At 52.2% G+C, this 23,256-nt stretch overlaps 1 long non-coding RNA gene across 2 annotated transcripts; it reads right to left on the minus strand.

Annotated features, from left to right (window-relative positions):
* Window positions 1–2,928: 2,928 nt before the first annotated feature.
* Window positions 2,929–22,768, minus strand: LOC103784498 (uncharacterized). 2 transcript variants are annotated; one of them, XR_610137.3, is made up of 3 exons: window positions 22,599–22,768; window positions 3,346–3,532; window positions 2,929–3,131 (listed from the first exon to the last, which is right to left on the minus strand). It is a non-coding gene; the product is annotated as an uncharacterized LOC103784498 (long non-coding RNA). The 2 variants fall into 2 exon arrangements; XR_003025677.4 differs by having other exon boundaries at window positions 3,346–3,435; window positions 22,503–22,757.
* Window positions 22,769–23,256: the final 488 nt, after the last annotated feature.

Raw genomic sequence — 23,256 nt, forward strand, 5'->3', positions numbered from 1 at the left:
CTCCTTGCAGCTCTGGGCTCTTCTCGGAGAGGCCAGGGACGATCCTGCGTGCCCGGGAAGCACACCTTTGGGCGTGTCTAGTCTCCCCGACCTGTGAAATGGGGTCGGCACCTGGAACTGGGGTTGGGATTCTTGTTCTGGCTGATTGGGAGCTCTGTGACCTCGGGCATGGAACCTAACCTTTCTGAGGCTGTGTCTTCGTCCTCACAAAAGGGATGGGCACATCTCCTCTCACGGGTGATGAGAGAAGCAAATGAGATGACATTCAGACAAGTGCTTTATGAAAGGGAAAAAAAAGCATATAAAAGAGATAAAAGCAGAGACTCTTCTAGTGAAATCGGAGGACACTCGGATGGCGTCCACCCTTGGCCTCCCCTGTCTGGTCCAGGCCCAGCTCTACTGCATAGAACCCCGCAGTTCAGAAAGCCTTGTGATTAAAAAGAAGAAATGGGGGCGGGCACGGTGGCTTACGCCTGTAATCCCACCACTTTGAGAGGACAAGGCGGGTGGACCAGCCTGGCCAGCATGGTAGAACCCTGTCTCTACTAAAAATACAAAAATTAGCTGGGCATGGTGGTGCACGCCTGCAGTCCCAATCTACTCAGGAGGCTGAGGGGAGAATCACTTGAACCTGGGAAGCGGAGGTTGTGGTGAGCCAAGATCACGCCACTGCACTCCAGCCTTTGCAACAGAGCAAGACTCCTTCAAAAAAAAAAAAAAAAGATTTGTTAAGGCCCCCACCTTCCTGCCCTGTGTATTTCCTGATCTTTCCTGACTTGACTCCTACCAAGAGCATCTCCTTATGGCCAAATATCTAGTCAAGGACCAGTGCGCCAGGAGCACTTCTTGCTGTCCCATCCCCACCAAACTGAGTTTGAGGCCTGCCCAACTGGTGGGGGCTCATCCAGCTTTGTCCCCAGGGAGGCAGCCAGAACACTGCAAGCTGAGCTTAGCAGAAGGGTGGGGCAAAGGGAGAGGAAGAAAGAGGCCAAGACATTTGCGGGACCGCCTGTCCCAGCTAAAGGGGCTTGCACCTGCCCGCCTGCCTCTCTCTCCCTCCTGGCTCCACACACCAGCTCATGAAAAGCACAGCCCCCAGGCCAGGCGCAGTGGTTCACGCCTGTAATCCCAGCGCTTTGGGAGGCCGAGGCGGGTGTATCACGAGGTCAGGAGATTGAGACCATCCTGGCCAACATGGTGAAACCCTGTCTCTAATAAAAATACAAAAATTAGCAGGCATGGTGGTGGGTGTCTGAAGTCCCAGCTACTCGGGAGGCTGAGGCAGGAGAATCGCTTGAACCCGAGAGGCAGAGGTTGCAGTGAGCCGAGATCCCGCCACTGTACTTCAGCCTGGTGACAGAGTGAGAGACTCCGTCTCAAAAAAAAGAAAAAAGAAAAGAAAAGCCCCACAGAACCAGCGTGACCCTGCCTTTCTCCCAGGGGCCTTGGGTTTCCCTGTGCTGATTCTTCCTGCCCTGGGACCTCCAGGGGCCGCCAGCCTCCCTCCCCAGCACCCACTCTCATCCATCAAGGCGGGGTGGTCTCTGAGGCCCCCTTTGGCTCTAAAACACTGACTCGGCAATTCTCTGCAGCAGCAGAAGCCGCAGCATCCTCTGCAAAGCCCAGCCCCTTCCTCTCTGTCACCTCACTCTGCAGTGCCCCCGAATCCCAGAGAGTGTGGCTTTCACTATTTTTTCTTTATTTTTACCAAAGGATATATATATATATATTTTTTTTTTTTTTGGTCAAAAATTGTGTCTCCCCTGAGACAGTGCAGCCTCTGAGCAGGCTCCCCTTGTTTCCATGGTGACAGCAGCTGGCTCACATGTGTGGTTGCTTTGGAAACGAGTCTGGTTCTCCTCCCTCCTCTCCCTCTCCCTTCCTTCCTCAGCTGCCTCAGCACCCCCTCCTCCTCCTTCACACTACTTGGGGTGCAAAGAAAGGGCCATGAGAGGTCCCAAGGCTCATGGGAACAAACTGGGTCCTGGCTCCTGTGACCTGGCCAGGTGACCAGACCCTTCTCTGGGCCTGACTCCTGCAGAGGCTCTCCTTCCACCCACCAGAGTGAGGCTTTGCTGACATGAGGCAGGGGCACTAACAGCCTTGAGCACTCTAGACAAGGACCCAAATGAATCTCGCTTCTGCCAAGGGCGGGGCTGCTTCTCCCCTGCCCAGGGGCACAGTCCCAGCATGCAGCCCACCCAGGCCTGGGCCCCCTGGCACCCTCCCATGGTATACTAAGCCCTTTTCTGCCAAAGCATAGATGTGTAGAAGAAAAGGAAGGATTCTTGGGGAGGAATCAATGGCAATAGAGACAGAGAGAGAGGAGAAGGGACTTCGGTAGAGAGCCCTGTCTTGTTTGTCTGTAGATGCTATATACTTCATGTACAATTTTTCCCACTGACATGTAGGTACCAGAAAGGGAGGAACCCTGCCTGTCTTGTCATGGAGGAGTCCTCAGTGTCTGCCAGAGGAATGAATGGGGAGAGAGAAAAAAAAAATACATTCCAAAATGTGAACAGTGATTGTTTTCTAGGTGGTGACTCTTGTTATAGCCTTTTTGCTTCTTTTCTTTCTGGGATGGAGTCTCACTCTGTCGCCCAGGCTGGAGTGCAGTGGTGCAATCTCAGCTCACTGCAGCCTCAACCTCCTGGGTTCAGGTGACCCTCCCACCTCAGCCTCCTGAGTAGCTGGGACTACAGGCGTGTGCCACCACACCTGGCTAATTTTTGTATTTTTATTAGAGACAGAGTTTCACCATGTTGGCCAGGCTGGTCTGGAACTCCTGGCCTCAAGGGATCCACCCGCCTCCACCCCCTAAAGTGCTGGGATTACAGGTGTACGCCACCACACCTGGCCCTTGCTACTTTTCTTTCATGAGCATATATTAAATGTATAAAAATAATAACAACATGTTTATTTGATCTTAGAGAGAAAAATGAGGGGAACTTGGAAGAGGCCAGAATGGATGGAAGTATAGGCTCTTCTCCTTCCACGCTGGGGCAGGCATGTGACTATCCATTCCGATCTTCTGTCACTCAATGGGGCCCAGAAAGGTGCAGTGATTCTCCAGCTGTCACACAGGGAGTTGTAGTATTTGGAATCCGTCCAGTGAAAGAGGAGCCGGAGATCTGAAGTCGGAACCCGAGAGAAACGCTATCAACCCAGCACACTGCATATGCTGTTTATTGAGATGACAATGGTGTTGGTGGCCTAAGGACACATACCAGTAGCCCAGGCAGGCTTCAGCCTAATTCTCCCACCCGAAGGTAGATGCTGGTGTCCCCTTCCCCACTCCCCTCCTCCACCCTGTCTCCCAGGCCTCAGATTGAGCATTTGACTCACTCATGAGAAAATACAGCAGTCCCCTAGAGAACTTGAAAGCTGCACTTGGCTGACAGAGCCAAACAGAAAAGTTCCAGCTCCTCTCCTGCTCTGCAGGGCAAGCAAAAGGCATTCTCAAGGTCAAAGAAAACATCATGCAGATTCTTGTCCTCAGCCAAGGGCACGCTTCTCTGTTTTCTTCCCCAACCTGCAGCCAACACACAAGGAGTAGACCCAGCCTCCTGGGGAAACCTGAGTGGAGGAGAGCCAGGTCTGGCATGTCTGGGAGGAGTGTGCATCCTGCACTGTGGGAGAAAAGGGGCTCTCGAGATCCTCCTAATGATCCCACCATCCCCCTCTTTGATGGACAGACAGACAACAGGGGTGGCAAGGGCTTGCCCTGGCTCATCCCCAGCCAGCTCATCCTGCCAGCTATAGAGGCAGAGGGAAAAATGGAGAACAAAGAGGGGAGACACAGGAGGGAAGGAAAGGAGAAAGGAGGGAACCGCTCCTGACTCCCCCTGCCACCAGGGAGAGGGGCTTGCCTTGCTCCTCTGTGCTCCTCAGCCACAAGGCCACTGGGAATAGGCAGGGATGGGCAGAAGGTCAAGGATGGAGGGAGGCCAAAGATGGGACGGTGGGCATGGAATAGGGACGGTTGGGTGATTTGTTGATGCCGTGTTGCATTCAGTGCTTGGTAACAAAAACAAAGCTGAAAACTTAAGTTAGTACTTTTACCATCACAAAACCTTCACAGCAAGAAAACCATCATATTCACAGGGTTATGATTTCCCTGGTACTACCTAGTCTGAGCTGTGGCCCTGTGGCAAGACTGTCTTTTTGCTGCCTCCTCACCAATGCAGAGCAGGCATAGCTCTAGGCAACCACCCCACTTGTCTTCCCTATGTTGGAGCATAACTAAGGGTCAGATGGCCTGACAATGAGCAAGGAGTTGTGTCCGCTCTAAAGTCTCAGAGGACTTTCTTCTACAACACCTCTGATTAAAGAAAGACTCATCCAGTCTCTGCTTGAATACCTCCTATGACAGGGATCTCATCATCTTACAAGTATCTCATTAAAACCAATCAGGGCCAGGCTCGGTGGCTCACGCCTGTAATCCCAGCACTTTGGGAGGCCGAGGTGGGCGGATCATGAGGTCAGGAGATCCAGACCATCCTGGCTAACACGGTGAAACCCCGTCTCTACTAAAAATTCAAAAAATTAGCCAGGGGTGGTGGCATGTGCCTGTAATCCCAGCTACTCAGGAGGCTGAGGCAGGAGAATCACTTGAACCCAGGAGGCGGAGGTTGCAGTGAGCCGAGATTGCGCCGCTGCACTCCAGCCTGGGAGACAGAGCAAGACTCCGTCTCAAAAACAAAACAAAACAAAAAAAAGCAATTGGGTTTGAATTTCCTTCTGCTAATATTTGTGCTACCCTTTTCATGAAAAAAAAATGTGTGCCCCCCATTATCTTTATAGAGAAGATCAATGACAAATAGCATCTGGGTATATCTGTCATTCTTGAGTGCCAAATTAGCCCTTACTCCCCCAGGCAGGTCTTCCTGTTTCTAGAAAACTTTTCAAGCTCCCTACTTGCCCTTCCCCCCACCTTCAAAAAAATTGTTTTGCGGTTGGCCCTTTCTGCAAGCCTCAGCTCCGTGCAGGCTGCAGCGTGCCGGGTTCTATTCTTGCTGTCTCTGCTGCTCCTTTATTCCTGCCCTTGGTTCTGTGCCCTTCCTCCAGCTTTGAATGTGTCCTTCCCCAGTCTGAGCTCATCTGCCAGCCTGCGATGATCCACTTTGTCTCTCAGGCTCCTCCCTCTCTCCTTTGCATCAAGACCTTTCGTGATTACACTGTCAGAAGCTCATTTTCAAGGGCCTCCCAGGTCAGCTCCACTCCTTTCAAGCCTCACCTGTAGGATCTGCCTGCCCTTTCCCTCCGTGTTTTGTTTGTTTGTTTGTTTGTTGTTGTTGTTGTTGTTTTTGAGACAGAGTCTTGCTCTGTCACCCAGGCTGAAGTGCAATGGTGTGATCTCGGCTCACTGCAACCTCCACCTCCTGGGTTCAAGTGATTCTCCTGCCTCAGCCTCCCTAGTAGCTGGGATTACAGGCGCCCGCCACCATGCCGGGCTAATTTTTGTGTTTTTATTAGAGACGGGGTTTCGCCATGTTGGCCAGGCTGGTCTTGAACTCCTGACCTCAGGTGATCCGCCTGCCTCAGCCACCCAAAGTGCTGGGATTACAGGCGTGAGCCACTGCGGCTGGCGCCTCCGTGTTTTGAATGTTACCTGACTCAGGTGGATGTGCTACCATCCTCCTTGCAGAGGCCTGGTTTATTTGAAGATGGGGAGAGTGTATTGGTTTCCTGGGCTGCCATAACAAATGACCACAAACCGGGTGTCTTAAAACAACAGACATTTATTCTCTCACAGTTCTGGAAGCCAGAAGTCTGAAATCAAGGTGTTGGCAGAGCCCTCTCTCTCTGAAGGCTCTGGGGAAAAATCCTTCCTTGCCTCTCCTAGCTTCTGCTGTTTGCTGGCAATCTTGGGTGTTCCATCACCCCACCTCTGCCTCCATCTTCACAAAGCCTTCACCATGTATTTGTGTCCAAGTTTCCTTCCGCTTATAAGGATACCAGTCTTGGCTGGGCACGGTAGCTCACGGCTATAATCCCAGCACTTTGGGAGGCCAAGGTGGGGGCAGATCACCTGAGGTCAGAAGTCTGAGACCAACCTGGGCAACATAGTGAAACCCCATTTCTACTAAAAATACAAAAAATGTAGGTGGGTATGGTGGCACACACCTGTAGTCTCAGCTACTCGGGAGGCTGAGGTGGGAGGATCACTTAAAACTGGGAAGTGGAGGTTACAGTGAGCCAAGATCATGCCACTACACTCCAGTGGAGTGAGACTGCATCTCAAAGAAACAAAAAAAAGGACACCAGTCTTTGGATTTAGGGCCCACCTTAGTCAAGTATGCCCTCATCTTTACTTGATTACATCTGCAAAGACCCTATTTCCAAATAAGGTCACATTCATGGGTTCCAACTGGACATGAATTTGGCGGGGGAGCTATTTGACCCAGGATGCTCCCTTACCCTCATCTTTGATTTTTCCCTCTCTCTTATCCCCACCACTCCCAAGAAGCTTTCAGGTCAGCCTGACTGCTCCTCCTTGACATCTGCCTGTCTGTCTCCTCTTCACCATGCTGACAGCCAGGGCCTTCCCATTTAGCACAGACTCTGGGGCCTTTCTTTCTTTCTTTCTTTCTTTCTTTCTTTCTTTCTTTCTTTCTTTCTTTCTTTCTTTCTTTGTCTGTCTTTCTTTCTTTCTTTCCCCCTCTCTCTCTTTTTTTTTTTTTTTTTTTTTTTTTTGCGACAGAGTTTCGCTCTTGTTGCCCAGGCTGGAGTGCAATGAGGTGTGAGCCACTGAGCCTGGCCAACTCTGGGGCTTTAATAAGGAAACTTGAATACGTTGCTTCATTTCTCTGGGCCTGAGTTTCCTGACCTGCAAAGTGGACATAATAGTAGTACGGTGCCTACTTTACAGTACTATTGTGATGATCAAGTGAACTACTCTGTAAAGAGGCAGAGAACAATGCCTGGCATGGAAGCATGGCTGTTATTAGTATCTTGTCAGGCCTCCATCACGTCTAGCATGAAATACTGCAAAGGCTTCCTAACCAGCTGCCCTCTAGCTTCAGTCTTCCAGCACACCACACTGTCTTCAAAACACAAATCTTACCTTGTCACTCTCTGTCATCTGAATGTGCTTCACTGCATCCAAGTATTCACAGCAGAGCACACAGGGCATTTGGCAAGGCAAATGCTTTATACCTGCCTAGACAGCCTTGTCTCACTTCTTGCTATTCTGTGCATTTCGATACACACGCTTGTACACACCGCAGCTCTAGCAAGCCCTCTGGCTCTCTCCTGCCTCTCCACCTTTGCATGGCTGCTCTGCTCCCTGGGTCTCCCCGACCCCTTCTCTACTTGGATGTCTGCCACTTCTCCCTCTGGATACATTCAGTTGGGTCCTACCGTCTCCAGGTCACCAACCACTACTCCTGCACCTTCCAGCCTGTGCCAGGGGTCCATATTCTGGGGTCCTGCCCTGTCTCTGCCCTTCACAGCTGTGAACTACTCCAGGAACAGGACTATATCCCTTCTCTGCATTTCAGACCAGCCCCTGGAACACAGTAGGCACAGGGAGGAGTGAAATGATACTTAGTCTTCTAGACCCTGCCGGGGCCCCTTTGATCTGCATCCCTCTACTTCCCATTCCACTTGACACCAGTCTACCTTTGCCAGGTCATTGGGACCCTCTGTCTCCCGGCAGCCCCCAGAGCCTCCTCTTCTCCACCTCCTCACTGTTCTTTAGCCTCCTCCTGCCTCTGGGCCTCTCCAAAGAGCTCCCTCTCCCCCTACCTGCAATCTCAGCTTGTTTCCTTTCGTCCCTAGCTTGGGCCACTCACTGGCTATTCTTCTCTCTGGACTGCTATTTGCTTCTGTAACTGGGTGATTTGCATGCACTTGTCGTTTGGGGATGCATTTGTGGACACCCTCTTGGTGGAACAGTTGTGCCGAGCTGGGTGTCAGCAGGAGAGTGGCCCCCAGAGGGCTGGGAGGCAGCTGTGGAGAGCAGTAAACGCTCACCCCCGGGGGATTTTCACCAGCCTGAGAGCCTGTGCTCCCTCTCCACCCAAAAGCAACACCTCAGGGTGCCCCCTTGGGATTTGCAAGGGAAGGGGATACCTCAGCCCCTGAGACTTGTTGCTGCCAGAGGACAAAGTGGCGTGAGGAGGAAGCCTCTCTCCTGGGGAGTCCTGCCATGGGAAAGACTCCTCTTGAGGCTGCTTGAAGCCCAGCTGCAGGCAGAAAGAAGAAAGGCCTGGGATGCCTCGGCCTTCAGAGGACTGGGGAGCAAAAGCAGAGAGGGTCTGCTCCAGGCAGTGCTGGGTGACAGAATTACCCATAGCCCCAGGACCCAGCTGGAGGGACTTTAATAGAATCTGTATTCCTCACCTGGCCCCTTTTCTCCTATGGGCTGTGGGGAGGCGAGCCCAGAACCAGCAAAGGCCTGTCTGTACCTACAGTGCCCATGTTAGCAGCAAGGCCCAGCCTCAAACTCCTGGCCCTATTTCCACCTGCCATCTGGTTGTCACCCAGGAATCTCAAACTCAGCATCTTCCCCACTATCCTCCTGCACCAAAGCTTCCAGGGCCTCTCTTCTGGATTGGAGGCACCCTATCTGCCTGGTACCCAGTAGCCACACCCACACCAGAAACTCGGGAGTCTCCTTTGATGCCTCTTTCTCTGTTGGTGACCACCCACACAGAACATAACCAACAGTGATTGTTTCTACCTTCTGAACAGCTCCCCTGCCTCCCACCCCTACCCAGGCCCTCTGGTCACCCAGCCTCTTGCACCTGCACTACTCTGCCAGTCCCCTAACTCATCCCCTTAACTCACCCCGTGTCCCCTCCTTCCCAAATGACATGGTGACCAACAAGCTTTAGAAGCAGAGACATCCATCAAGTGGGAACAGTACTTAAAAAAAAAAAAAAAGTACGGGCCAGGCACAGTGGCTCACACCTGTAATCCCAGCACTTTGGGAGGCTGAGGTGGGCAGATCATGAAGTCAGGAGTTCAAGACCAGCCTGGCCAACATGGTGAAACCCCATCTCTACTAAAAACAAATACAAAAATTAGCTGGGCATGGTGGTGGGTGCTTGTAATCCCAGCTACTCGGGAGGCTGAGACAGGGGAATCATTTGAATCCAGGAGGCGGAGGTTGCAGTGAGCTGAGATCATGCCATTGCACTCCAGTCTGGGCGACAGGGCGAAACTCCGTCTCAAAAAAAAAAAGAGAGAGATAGAAAAATAAATTAGCTAGGCGTAGTGGTGGCACATGCCTGTACTCTCAGCTACTCGGGAGGCTGAGGCAGGAGAATCGCTTGAACCGGGGAAGCAGAGGTTGCAGTGAGCCAAGATCACACCACTGCACTCCAGCCTGGGCAACAGAGCCGAGACTACGTCAAAAAAAAAAAAAGGAGGCAAATACATAATAAATGGTTTGTTGATCTCCCATGACAATACAATAAAACTATCTATGATTTGCTCACACTTAAATCCGATCTTGTCTCTCTCCTGTAAAATCCTTCCACGGATTCTCATGGAACTCAGGAAAAAAAGTGCAGCTGTATAACTTTCAGGCCTTTTGTAACCAGGCATTCTCTTGCCCGCCGGGGACAAGGCAGTGAGGACAGGCGTTACCTTTTCCACTCATACCTACTCCAAATCCATCCTTATAGATTTACTGATTTACTTTCTTCTCCTTCTTCTTCTTCTTTTTTTTTTTTTTTTTTTTTTTTGAGACAGAGTCTTGCTTTGTCACCTAGGCTGGAGTGCAGTGGCATGATGTCGGCTCACTGCAACCTAAGCCTCCCGGGTTCAAGCAATTCTCCTGCCTCAGCCTCCCGAGTAGCTGGGACTACAGGCATGTGCCACCACGCCCAGCTAATTTCTTTGTATTTTTTAGTAGAGATGGGTTTTCGCCATGTTGGCCAGGCTGGTCTCAAACTCCTGACCTCAAGTGATCCGCCTGCCTCGGCCTCCCAAAGTGTACCTTCTTTTGACTCTTAAATGATACTCCTTGACCCCTAAGTTTTCCCCAATTCTCAAACTTCAAAGCAGCTGAAAGTGCCCCACCCATCCTGATAAGACATCTCTGGAAGCTCCCTCAGTTTCCCGCCAAACCTCCCTTCTACCTTGCTTGCCAGTGCCAGCAACTCTGTGAAGATATGATGGGTGGCCATTGCCTCCCATCGCCCTAACAGAAGGCCAGGCCTGGGGCAGGGCCCAACCCTTCTGCCCAGTCTGCAAGCCCTGGGCTGCTACCGATGCCACAGAGAGGCCAGAGCCAGGAGCTGGGCTCAGCACAAGAATGGCGAGTCCCTCAGCCCACTGGCCCAAGGGCAGCACCAAGCCCTCGCCTCCACTCCAGCCCCTGTCTCCCCTCTGTTTTGCATTCCAGGCCCATTCCCCACTTTGATGAAACAGTAACCATTTTCTAGCTGCCCCATGCTCTTCTTTGCATTATTCATGGGCTCTGATCTCTTTGCTACCAGCAGGCACAGGCTGCTGTCCTGCTGCATTAAGGGAGTAAAAAGGTACAGGCCCTGGTGAAACAGCACCCCCTCCCTTCCCCTCCCACTTGCCCTTTTCTTCGCTGCCCTTTTCCTAAGTCAGGAGGGTGAAGAAGAGGGTCTGTGATGGCCCCGCACACCCCTCGGGGTCACTGAGGGCCCATGGTTATTTGCTGCTTCTCATCTGGACCAAGTGCCTGCTCCATGGGCCTGGCTCTGGAGAGGTTTTGGGAGAGCCAGCAGATGAGCTTGGGAACAGCCCTTCCTGCAGAGTAGATTCAGGTTTCTCCCGCCCAGCTCTGCCAGCCCCCAGCCCACAGCCCTGAGCTTGCCTCACTCATCTCTTAAGTGAAAAAAGGTCACATGGGGACCACCAGATCTGAGCAGACCAGAAGGACGTGTCCTCTTGGTCCTGTTCCTGCTCCCTTGGCCTTGCTGTCTTTTTTTTTTTTTTTTTTTTTTTGAGATGGAGTTTTGCTCTTGTCGCCCAGGCTGGAGAGCAGTGGTGTGATCTCGGCTCACCGCAACCTCCGCCTCCCGGGTTCAAGTGATTCTCCTGCCTCAGCCTCCCGAGTAGCTGGCATTACAAGCACCCACCACCACGCCTGGCTAATTTTGTATTTTTAGTAGAGACAGGGTTTCTCCGTGTTGGCCAGGCTGGTCTCGAACTCCCGACCTCAGGTGATCTGCCCACCTTGGCCTCCCAAAGCGTTGGTATTACAGGTGTGAGCCACTGCGCCCAGCCCAGTCTTGCTGTCTTCTTTACTCAACCAGGGCAGGTGACAGGGACCTTAGACAGCTCACGATGCTGGGCTTTCTTGCCTCCTTCCCTAGTCTTCCACCTGCAATCCGGCAACTTCTCCCTTTGCCAGGAAAGGATGCTGAACGGGAACATTCACCATTGGTTGGACACAAAGCTGGCTTTCCTTTCATCACGTAAGATGCCATCAGCGGCCTGCTGTCTGGCCTAGTCTTCCCCAACCCAACCCCAGGCTGGCCCTTCAACCCTAGCTAAGTTCTGAGGGCCCCAGATTGGGTCGTAGCCTCTATCCCTAGAGGAAGGAAGCAGGCTTGAGGCCACCTCCTCTGAGGCTCCCCAGCTGCCTGCTTCAGTGACCCCGCACGGCTTCCCTGTGGGATGCAGACGGAAGGTTCTGGATGGGGCCCAACAGTGCTGGGTAGGCTGTCAGGATTACTGAGCTGTAGTGCTCTGTTGTGCAGTCACTTACTCATCATATTTATTCTTTTTTTTTTTTCTTCTGAGGCAGTCTGGCTCTTTCGCCCAGACTGTAGTGCAACAGCACAATCTCGGCTTACTGCAACCTCCACCTCCCGGGTTCCAGCGATTCTTGTACCTCAGCCTCCTGAATAGCTCGGATTACAGGTATGTGCCACCATGCCCAGCTAATTTTTGTATTTTTAGTAGAGACGGGGTTTTGCCATGTTGGCCAGGATGGTCCCAAACTCCTGACTTCAAGTGATCCACCAGCCTTGGCCTCTTAAAGTGCTGGGATTACAGGCGTGAGCCACCGTGCCCAGCCCACATTTATTCTTTCAACAGCTCTTCGAGGCAGAGGATATTTATCCCCTCTTCACAGATAAAGAAACAAAAGCTCAGAGAGGTTAGCACGAGCAAGGTCACACAGCCAGCAAATGGCAGGGCTCAGATTCTCTAACAACTCTGGCACAAGGGGTCTCTTCCATCAGCGCTCCCCACCTGACCCCCAGTCCTCGCTGCCACCTTTCCCAGGGCCCGCGCAGGGGGCTGAGGGTGCCACGCCCAGCTGGCTGGAGATGCAGCAGCTCTGCCTGCCCCTGAAGGACCCAACTGCGAATCAGCAGCCTGGTATCCAGGCAACCAGTCTCCCTGGCTTCAGATAAGCAGAAACAGCTGGGAGCTGCTGAGGCTGGAACACCATCAGGGAAGGGAGGAGGAGCCCACCAGCCAGTCAGCGTGTTATTTTAACACGTTGTTATTCTTACCCTCTCAGACCTTGGCTTGACTGGGCCCTTTCCCCCAAGCTTATCCTTGCCACTGCCACAGGGGAGGGGTCTCCAGGGGTTCCACCTAGCCCTGAGCCTGGCACAATTGAGGGGACATAAGGGGAGAAATGTTGGCAGTCCCTCTTTCCGTGAGCAAGGGAGAAAAGGAAAGTTGGCCAAAGGCTGCCAAGATTAAGAGGCTCTGGGGTGACTTGATAAGCAGAAGTAGTTGAGTTTCACCTTTTGGAGCCTCCGGGCCTCAATGAGAGGTTTTCCACCCCCCTATACCAGGCTAGCTGAGTACAGATTCAGCTGGATAACCCCATCCAACACCCATGATGGCAGCAGCAACTGGGCTGGGGGTGAAGGAAGCCATGTGGACACGTGGACTGTCAGACAAGCGAGGTCTGGCTCAGCCCCAACTCTGCTGATGACAGGTTTGGCCATGCCTCTCTGAGCCTCAGTTTCCTCATCCGTAAAATGGAGACAATCAAGCATACCCTGCTGGCTGGAGGTGGAAAGTAAGTGAGGAAGGCCTGTGAAATGCCGGGCATCATGTCTGACACAGTGGGTACTAACATGGTTCTCCTCCCCTCCTCGTGTTGGGGCCTGCCCTGCCTGGCCTGGCCACCTCTCTCACACAGGATTCTGAACTCTCCAGGGCTATTTCTGTCTCCTGTTCTAAAGGTCAGTGACTTTCCTGGGATATGGCAGCTGCTGCCTCTTTTCCACCTCTAAGTGGCATTAATCCCATGTCAGGGGGACAGTGGTTGCCCCAGATGGCTTTCCCCATCCCCTGCCTTTATCCAGAACTGGCCCAGGCATGTCCACCCTCTCTTCTACACATGGACCCCGAAGGCTACCGCCAGGCCTGGAGCTTGGCCATTTTTGACTGACTCATGACCAGAATATTCCATTGTTCCCTCAGCACTGGGCCCACCAAGGCTCTTCATTGACTGCCTTGGCCTCTCTCCCTAGCGCCAGCTCCAGGTGATGCCCGGCCCTCCCTAAGGGCTGATGGACTTTTCCCACAACGAGGCTTGGAGAACAGGACAGGAAGAGAAAGCGTGCCCGCCCTGCTGGGGAGCCTCAGAGGCACACTCCCCTCCTCTCCTCCAGGGACTGGTAGGAGGGGATTACCTTGCCTCAAAGTGTCCCTTATCCCAGAATTACTGCCCACTTGCACCCCTGTGCTGGGGGGAGCAGGGAGAGCTGCCGGTGAGTGACATTCACCTGTAACAAGAGCCCAGAGCAGGCTGGGTGCGGTGGCTCACGCCTGTAATCCCAACACTTTGGGAGGCCGAGGCGGGCAGATCACCTGAGGTCGGGAGTTTGAGACCAACCTGACCAACATGGAGAAACCCCGTCTCTACTATAAATACAAAAAATTAGCAGGGCGTGGTGGCACATGCCTGTAATCCCAGCACTCGGGAGGCTGAGGTAGGAGAATCGCTTGAACCCAGGAGGCGGAGGTTTCGGTGAGCTGAGATCACACCATTGCACTCCAGCCTGGGCAACAAGAGGAAAAACTGTCTCAAAAAATTAAAAAAAAAAAATTAAAAAACACCAAGAGCCCAGAGCAGAGCACTCTGCAGCCTGACAGCAACTAAAGTAGGCTGGGGAGGGGTGTGGCCTTCAGGAGGCTCAGGCCCCATCAGTACCCAAAAGCACACCCGCCTTGGGATTGGCCCATCCTGCCAGCACTGGCGACATTGATGGAGTGGTTTCCACGTGTAAATGGTGCCATCTATTCACCAGCTCATGCCCCAGCAGATCCCTCATAGAGAGGGAACTGTTGTCATTCCCATTTTACAGAGGATGCAACTGAAGCTCAGGGAGTGCTGAAAAAACGTCCAGCATTCATACCAATTCTTTTCTAACTGCTCCTGTTCATTCTGTTCACTTTCTCTTTTTTTTCTTTCTTTTCTTTTTTTTTTTTTTTTGAGACAGGGTCTCACTGTGTTGCCCAGGCTGGAGTGCAGTGGCACAGTCACAGCTCACTGCAGCCTCGACCTCCCGGGTTTAAGCAATCCTCCCACCTCAGCCTCCCAGGGCACATGCTAACATGCCCAGCTAATTTTTTTAATTTTTGGTAGAGATGAGGTGTCACTATGTTGCCCAGGCTGATCTCGAACTCCTGGGATCAAGTGATCCACCTGCCTCGGCCTTCCAAAGTGCTGGGATTATAGACGTGAGCCACCACACCTGGCCCTTCTTTCATTTTCACACAGGAACCCCTTCCAGGGACCCCCAGTGTGTCCTGATGCACAGTTACGGGTTCCAAGGCAAACCCTTCCTGACCACCCCAACCCTCCCCTGAGCTCCCTGAAGGAAAAGTGAGAGGATGGGCAGCCAAGGCCTGGGCTGGGTACAATGGAGGTCTTATCCGGGTGGTTGAGAAGAAGGAAGGATAACTTGGTGACAGCTGAGTGTTCTCTGAGCCAGGTTTTTTCCATTTTCCAGCCAAAATGGAGAAAGGAGGAAAAGGCAGCCTCTGGGCTGGGGTGGGGAGAAGGAGGAGAGCAGCTTCCTCCTCTTCCTCAGCCCAGCCCCAGCCAGTGTGTCCCATTCTTCCTGGCACCCTCAATCCCCTCTGCCTCCCCTCATGTGGAATTTTTGGGAAAGAACCAAGACTCCAAAGCAAGATAAATAGAAGTGAAGGGGGCTTGGGAGGAGCATTCCAGGGCTAAAAATAACAGGGTCAGCTGGCTGGAAGAGCAAATAGCCCCTAGCCCCTCCCCATCTACCCCAGGGCCGGCTCCCAGCCAGCCCCCCTCCTCTCTCAACTGGGCTCCCAACCTGGGAAGTCTGGAATACCAGTCTCCTATCACCATGCCCATGATCCCCTTTCCAGATCCCTCCCCAGCTGTGGGGCCACAGTCAGGGGAGGTGGGGAGCCCACCCCACCTAGGACCTCCCCTTCCACAGCACCCACTGGAAAGCGTGGGCAGCTACAGTGGGCCCACAGCTTGGCAGCTACGCTTCTCGCCTGCCTTCTCTATCATTTATTTCTGTTAACAAAATACAAGTTTGGGCCGCGTGCAGGGGCTCATGCCTGCAATCCCAACACTTTGGGAAGCCAAGACAGGACTGCTTGAGCCCAGGAGTTTGAGACCAGCCTAAGCAACATAGCAAGACCCTGGCTCTACAAAAAATAAAAATAAAAATGATGAGTTAGCAATGTGTGGTGGCGCACCCCTGTGGTCCCAGCTACTTGGGAAGCTGAGGTGAGAGGATCACCTGGGCCCAGGAGATCGAGGCTGCAGTGAGCTATGATTGCACCACTGCACTCCAGCCTGGGTGACAAAGTGAGACCCCTGTCTCTAAAAAACAAACAAAAAAACAGCCGGGCCTGGTGGCTCACGCCTGTAATTCCAGCACTTTGGGAGGCTGAGGCGGGCAGATCACTTGAGGTCAGGAGTTCAAGACCAGCCTGGCCAACATGGTGAAACCCCATCTCTACTAAACACACACACACACACACACACACACAATTAGCCGGGCGTGGTGGTGGGCGCCTGTAATCCCAGCTACTCTAGAGGCTGAGGTGGGAGAATTGCTTGAACCCAGGAGGCAGAGGTTGCGGTGAGCCACTGCACTCCAGCCTGGGTGACAGAGTGAGACTCTGTCTCAATTTAAAAAAAAAAAAAAAAGCAAAAAGCAATACAGGCTTGTAATCTTGTCAGCAAAGGCAGGGATATTTCAGAACCAGAAGGATCTCGTTCTCCCTACAAGAGCATCCCCACCACTGGTAAGCAATTCCACTTCTACAGATGGTGACAGAGGGGAGAGTATGGAGAAAAAAGAAAATTCTAGGAGAAAACTCATCCAGCACCTACGGTGTGCCAGAACTGTGCTAGGCTTGTCTTGTCCATCGTTTCACTCCATTCTCACAGAACGTAGATATTGTTCTATCCCCATTTTCCAGATATGAAAACTTAGACTCAGAAATGCAAAGAAAGAACCAAAATCATCAGAGGTAGCCTAGATAGGAGTGGTGCTGCCATGCCCCAGGGCTACCTCCCAAAGGGGCCAGCTTCTCCCCATGATCGGTGCTGGATGCCATCTCTCTTCCCTCCAGCTGCTCCCAGGGATCCATGATAGCAGCTGAGACCAGCCCTGGAGCAAAGCAATCAGGCCTGCCAGAGTTCAGGGTCTTCTGGAAGTGTTAGCCCCTCCCCTCACCCGCAGCTGGGACCAAGTGGCTTGTGTCACCGCCTATGCAAGGCCCCTTTCCCCAAGGACACCAGAGGTGGGGTCCTTCCTATCTAGTGGCAGCTGCTGCTGTTCTGGGGAATGCAGCTGGGATGAGGGGAGGGGGGTGTCCAGAAGGCTTGACCAGGAAAGCCCCCGTCTCACACCCATAACACCCTTGATTGTCCCTGCAGGAGTCTGACCTGTGGGCAGAGGAGTTTCAGGGAACCATGCCTGGCTTCGGTAGTCCCACAGACATGAGGACACCCTTTCCTGAAAAGCCAGGAGGCCTTGGACAGGCCTGCACAGCATCAACCCGGCCCCCACTGCTCCGCCTACGCTGGGGTTTGTTCTTCTCTTGGCCATGGGCGAGCGGGTGGGTGGGAGGAAACACTGAGATTGTTAAACCCAGAACAAGCAGGGCAGGCTTAGATGTGACTTAGCTGCTGTCCTTAGCCAGCAGAGGGGTTTTAGTGCAGGGGATAGGAGGCAGCTGTTATCCTCCTGAGATGCAGGGAAGCAGGATGAAAAGGGTGTTCACAACCACAGGAACTGAGTCTCCTGGTTGACTGGCTGCCAGGGTGGAGACACCCCAGCATCCTGTCAACCTCTGCTTGAGTACACCTACCGATGGGAGGCTCATCCCATGAGAAAGCTCTCATTATTCAAGCTCTTCCTGTTGGTGCTGAGCTGCAGTCGCTACCCCCATGCCTCTCACTGTCTGATTCTGCCCTCTGGGGCCACAAAGCTGCTCCCCTTTCTGCGGGAAGGCCTTTCAAAGGTAAAGCGCTCTCTCAGTCAACCAGCTTTCAAATGTTAGAATTGGGGACAGTCACAGAAAGAATGAGATGATTCAAAACCATGCTGAATGGTTGATGATCACTGCTGCCCAAGCTCTGCTCCTGTGACACTGTGCCTCAAAGACACCTACGGTTAGGGCGCGATTCACACGGGGCTCTTTATTTAGCAGGAGTGGAAGCTTTTATTTCCCAATCTATAAGACTCTCAGGAAAGTTCTCACAGGCCCAACAAACATCAGGTCTTCTTTGACAGCAGCTGGACATTGCATTGTTTACCAGGTTTGCTGGGTTTCTCCAGCCAGAAACCCAGAAGTCCTGGAGACTCATCCTCTTCCCTCCCCAGCTCCAACCCACCCCCACCTCCATGCAGGTCTCGTTTCTACCCACTTTTCTCCACCCTTATGGCCACCATCCTAACCTGTCTAAACCTCCCCTCCCTCCCACCTTCCAACTGCTCTGTACTTCCAGAGATGTATCCTGCTTCCCACCCCGTCCCCAATCCACCCAATACTGGCTCCTAGAAGCCAGGGCATGGTCCGATTATGTAATTCTCCTAGGCAACCCTTACAATGATTGTCCAGTGCACTTTGAGTAAAACCCAAACTCCTCGCCATGGGCTATATGGGTCTTCCACGCTGGACTCTGCCCGTTTCCCTGACCTCTGGCCTTCCAGGAACATCCCAAGCTGTTTCCTGCCACAGGGCCTTTGCACTTTCTGGCCCCACTCCCTGGAACATCATCCCATTAGCTCTTCCCATGTTTGGTTCCTTCTCAACCTTCAGGGCTCAGCTAGAATGTCACCTTCTCAGAAAGACCTCCCCTGGCTGCCCTATCTCAATTAGATGGCCTTTTTAACTCTCTGTTACAGGCCTTTTTCATTTGTATGTATCACTTACAACATATTGTCTGTCTACCACACTAAAACGGTAGCTGCAGGAGAACAGGGACCCTGGCTGTCTTGCCCACTGCTGTCTTTGCTGCATCCCACAGAGGGTCTGGCACTTACAGGGACACAAGGAATATCTGTGAGTGATAAATAACAGCTTTGCCCTTGTCTAGTCTACAGGGGTATTTGTTTTTTGTTTTTCATTTTTTTATTTTTATTTTTTTGAGACAGAGTCTCACTCAGTCACCCAGGCTGGAGTACAATGGCTTGATCTCAGCTTACTGCAACTTCCGCCTCCAGGGTTCAAGCAATTCTTGTGCTTCAGCCACCAGAGTAGCTGGAATTACAGGTGCACGCCACCACACCCAGCCAATTTTTGTATTTTTAATAGAGACAGGAGTTTCACCATGTTGTCCAGGCTGGTCTTGAACTCTTGACATCAAGTGATCTGCCCACCTGGGCCTCCCAAAGTGCTGGGATTACAGGTGTGAGCCATTGCACCCGGCCCCTACAGGGGTATTTGGAATCCAGTCCTCCTTAGAAACAGAAAGATGGACATGAAAACTGCCTAAGGGCCTCCTGAACCCAATCAGAGGAGGAGTGCATGTAAGAAAAACTGGCCACTTCTCCTAGTTTGCCCATTCACTCATTCACTTGTTAATTCCTCTATCAAAAACTGAGCCTTTTGGGCTGGGCACGGTGGTTCACGCCTGTAATTCCAGCACTTTGGGAGGCCGAGGCAGGTGGATCACTTGAGGTCAGGAGTTTGAGACCAGCCTGACCAACATGGTGAAACCCCATCTCTACTAAAAATACAAAAATTAGTTGGGTGTGGTGGCGTGCTCCTGTAGTCCCAGCCACTCGAGAGGCTGAGCCAGGAGAAATTGTTTGAACCTGGGAGGCAGAGATTGTAATGAGCCAAGATCGCACCACTGCACTCCAGCCTGGGTGACAGAGCTAGACTCCATCTCAAAAACAAAACAAAACAAAAAACACAAAACTGAGTCCTCCTGATTGCCAGAAACTTTTCTAGGGACTGAAACCTTAAAGGTGAGCAATAAACATTTCATCATAAACAAGTAAACAACAAAACAATTACAGATGGTGGTAAGTAAGGGTCCTGCAAACACTAAAACTGGTCTCGGGAGAGGAGTTTGGGTGAGGAAGTCTGTTACAAAGGGCATCAGGTAAAGTCTGAGGATTACGGACACAGGGCAGGCCTGGATGTGCACAGCCCGCCCCCTCGCCCCTGCCCCCAGCCCCCATTTCATCACCAAGTAGCAGGCATGTTATAGGTAGGAAGATAAGAGTAGATGGGAGGATTCCGATAAAGTGTACATTCGGCCAGCTAGTCCCCCATAAAAATGACACAGGTAGCGGTGTCCCTGTAAAGCTCTGTGTCCGCTGAGCCCTGCCGTCACTTCACAGCCTTGCAGGAAAGCTGCAGAGATTTCTTCCGTAGAGCACGAGGTCAACACTAACTGGTTCTCTGGATTAAATACCTATCTGCTGGATCTGCTTACTTATAACAAGGGGCACCTGCAACCCACACACTCACAGGTAGACAGATGTGCTTTATGGCGCAGGAGAAAGGACTCCACCCTCACATGGCTTGTGAAAGAAACTCTACAGTGAGTAAAAGCCAAATAGAACTGCAATCAATTTGTGAAAGCCACCTGGGTGCAGCGGCTCATGCCTGTAATCCCAGCACTTTGGGAGGCCGAGGCAGGTGGATCACCTGAGGTCGGGAGTTCGAGACCAGCCTAGCCAATATAGTGAAACCCCGTCTCTACTAAAAATATAAAAATTAGCTGGGTGTGGTGGTGGGTGCCTGTAATTCCAGCTACTCGGGAGGCTGAGGCAGGAGGATCGCTTGAACCCAAGAGGCAGAGGTTGCAGTGAGCCAAGATCACGCCACTGCACTCCAGCCTGGGCGACAGAGCAAGACTCCATCTCAAAAACAAAAACAAAAAAATTGTGAAAGCCAATTTGAATGCTAAGACGACCAAAAAACCAAAATGGCACATTTAAGGGACAAAGTTCAATCAGAGTATGTGTCAGCATGTGAGAGGTTGGTGTGACTTTCCCTCGTTCCCAGCAGTCTTGGGTAGTACATCTAGGGAGGTGGTATATAAATATCTAGAGAGAGTGCATCTCTATCTCTTGTTGGTTTCACACACTTTCTTTCTTTTTAAAAAAATATTTTCTTTTGGGCCGGGCGTGGTGGCTCATGCCTGTAATCCCAGCACTTTGGGAGGCGGAGGCGGGCAGATCACGAGGTCAGGAGATCGAGACCATCCTAGCTAACACAGTGAAACCCTGTCTCTACTAAAAATACAAAAAATCAGCTGGGCGTGGTGGTGGGCGCCTGTAGTCCCAGCTACTCAGGAGGCTGAGACAGGAGAATGGTGTGAACCCGGGAGGCGGAGCTTGCAGTGAGCTGAGGTCACGCCACTGCACTCCAGCCTGGGCGAAAGAGCGAGACTCCATCTCAAAAAATATATATATTTTTTAATTTTAAGTTCTGGGATACATGTGCAGGACATGCAGGTTTGTTACATAGGTAAATGTGTGCCATGGTGGTTTGCTGCCCCTATCAATCCATCACCTAGGTATTAAGCCCCGCATGCATTAGCTCTTTATCCTGATGCTCTCCCTCCCCACACCCACCGTGTTTCAGACACTCTTTTTTTTTTTTTGGAATCGGGGTCTTGCTTGTTGCCCAGGCTGGAGTGCAGAGGCACAATCATAACTCACTGCAGCCTTGAACTCCTGGGCTACCAACGGGTACTTCCCAGGTGCTCGTCTCCCCACGCAGGGGGCAGCATGGTGTCTAGAACACGGTGGCACTGGCTGGTGACACCTGGGCCAAGGCAACCCGTGGGATTTTTCTTCCCTACCGCGCTGAGTAACCATGTGGTGGCAGGCGAGGCCCCGCCGGGACTAAAGAGCCGGCAAGCGCGGGGCCCAGGCAGCAGCTGGTGTCGCCATGGAAACCGCTCGCAGCGCCTCCCGGGGCCGGCCTTTTCACTTGGCCTTTTTGGCAGGCTTCCTCAGCCACCCTGAAACCCATTCACCCGGGTGCGCCGGGCCCTCGCCCCTGCCCCCACCCTGCCCTTCTGCCTCACTGGCCAGCTCTTCCCCCTCCCCCTCCCCTTCCTCTCCTCTCCTCTCTTCCCCGCTGCCCTCCCTGCTGCAGCCTTTGCCAAAGCTCAGGGAGGGGAAAGCTGGGCCAAGGAAGGACTCCGATTTTCAATTCCAAGCTGATTTCCCCTCTGCAGGCAGCAAGCCCTTTCATGCATTTTTTCCCTATTATCATAAACGCAGGAACTTGCATTAGGATGAATGAGCAGAAACTCCTGTCTTTGTCAAAGCCTTGGCAGAATGCCAGGCATAGAATGACCTAAAACACTCAGAGCTAAATGGAGCTGGAGAGGGGGTGGAGATCCCATGTCGGGTGAGAAATGGGAAGGGGGGAGTGTGGCCCTTGGCCTCTAATTATCATAATAAAGTGTTTGCCCTGTGCTCAGGCACTATGCTAAGCCCTTTGCACAGATTCTCGTTTAATCCGCACAAAATTCCTACATCCTATTCATCCCCCCATTTTCATAGATGCCAAAACTGAAAATCAGAGGTGTCAAGGAACAGGCCCAACATCACACAGTAAATGAGTGATAGAGTGGGATTTGAACCTTTCAGACTCTGGAGCCTCAACTGATGTCAAGGTCACCTTCCCGAGCTGGTTCAGAGCTCCACAGCCAGTTCTCACCGCCTAGGCCCTCCAAATCCTTTCCCTACCCTCACCTCCCCTCACCCACAGCCTCCCTTCAACGGTGCTCCTGTAATTTCCATTTGTCAGTGTAATTTTGCAAAGCAGGCTTTTCCAAAAATCAGATATGGATAGGAGTCCCCGGGGCAGAGGGAAAGCGGGGCTCCCCAAGACCCAGCCAAGGCATCCTGTTTGCGCTGCCTGGTGGGCAGAGACCTTGATTTTAAACTTGCTTGTCACATGTCCAGCTACAGCACAGGCACTCTGGCACCGAGCCAGTGCTCAGCAATGTTGATCAGGTGCTGCCCTGAATCCACACTTCCTCTCTAGATCCATAGTCCACCCTCCTCCACCTTTTCCTTACCCTGACCTCTCAGGACTGTGCCACAGAGCGTTCTTACCCCTTGGCTTCTGGTTAGATTCAGTCAATGGAATAAGGTGGCAGGTGACTGGAGGGCAGAAGGAGAAAGAGGTCGGGGTATTTACCCCACACTCACTTCCTTGCTGGGCATGGGGTGCCAGTGGCTGCTTTCCTCTACCCACGCCTGCAGCTCCTGTCCTCTGGTCCTCTTCTGTAGCTTAGCTCAGTCACAGCTCTGGAGGGTTCCCTGGCCTCGCCCCCTCAGCCCCACCCCCTACTCTGCTGTTAGCCCTGGGATGCATCTCCCTTCCTTATTGGTCTCCTTACTTCGTCTACAACTTTAGATATAGTTCTTTACAGCCGGGCACAGTGGCTCACACCTGTAATCCCAGCACTTTGGGTGGCCGAGGTGGGAGGATCACCTAAGGTCAGGGGTTCAAGACCAGCCTGGCCAACACGGTAAAACCCCATCTCCATTAAAAAATACAAAAAAAATTAGCCGAACGTGGTGGCGCGTGTCTGTGGTCCCAGCTGCTTGGGAGACTGAGGCAGGAGAATTGCTTGAACCAGGAGGCAGAGGTTACAGTGAGCTGAGATCGCACCACTGCACTAATGAGACTATATCTCAAACAAACAAACAAAAATATACATATATAGTTTTTTATATTCTTTTATTTTATTTTATTTTATTTTTCCATGAGACAGTCTTCCCTCTGTCCCCCAGGCTGCAGTGCACTGATGTGATCTCAGCTCACTGTAACCTCCGCCTGCTGGGTTGAAGTGATTCTCCTGCT

Source organism: Pan paniscus, chromosome 15, assembly GCF_029289425.2.
Source record: "Pan paniscus chromosome 15, NHGRI_mPanPan1-v2.0_pri, whole genome shotgun sequence".
Lineage (NCBI taxonomy): Eukaryota > Metazoa > Chordata > Mammalia > Primates > Hominidae > Pan > Pan paniscus.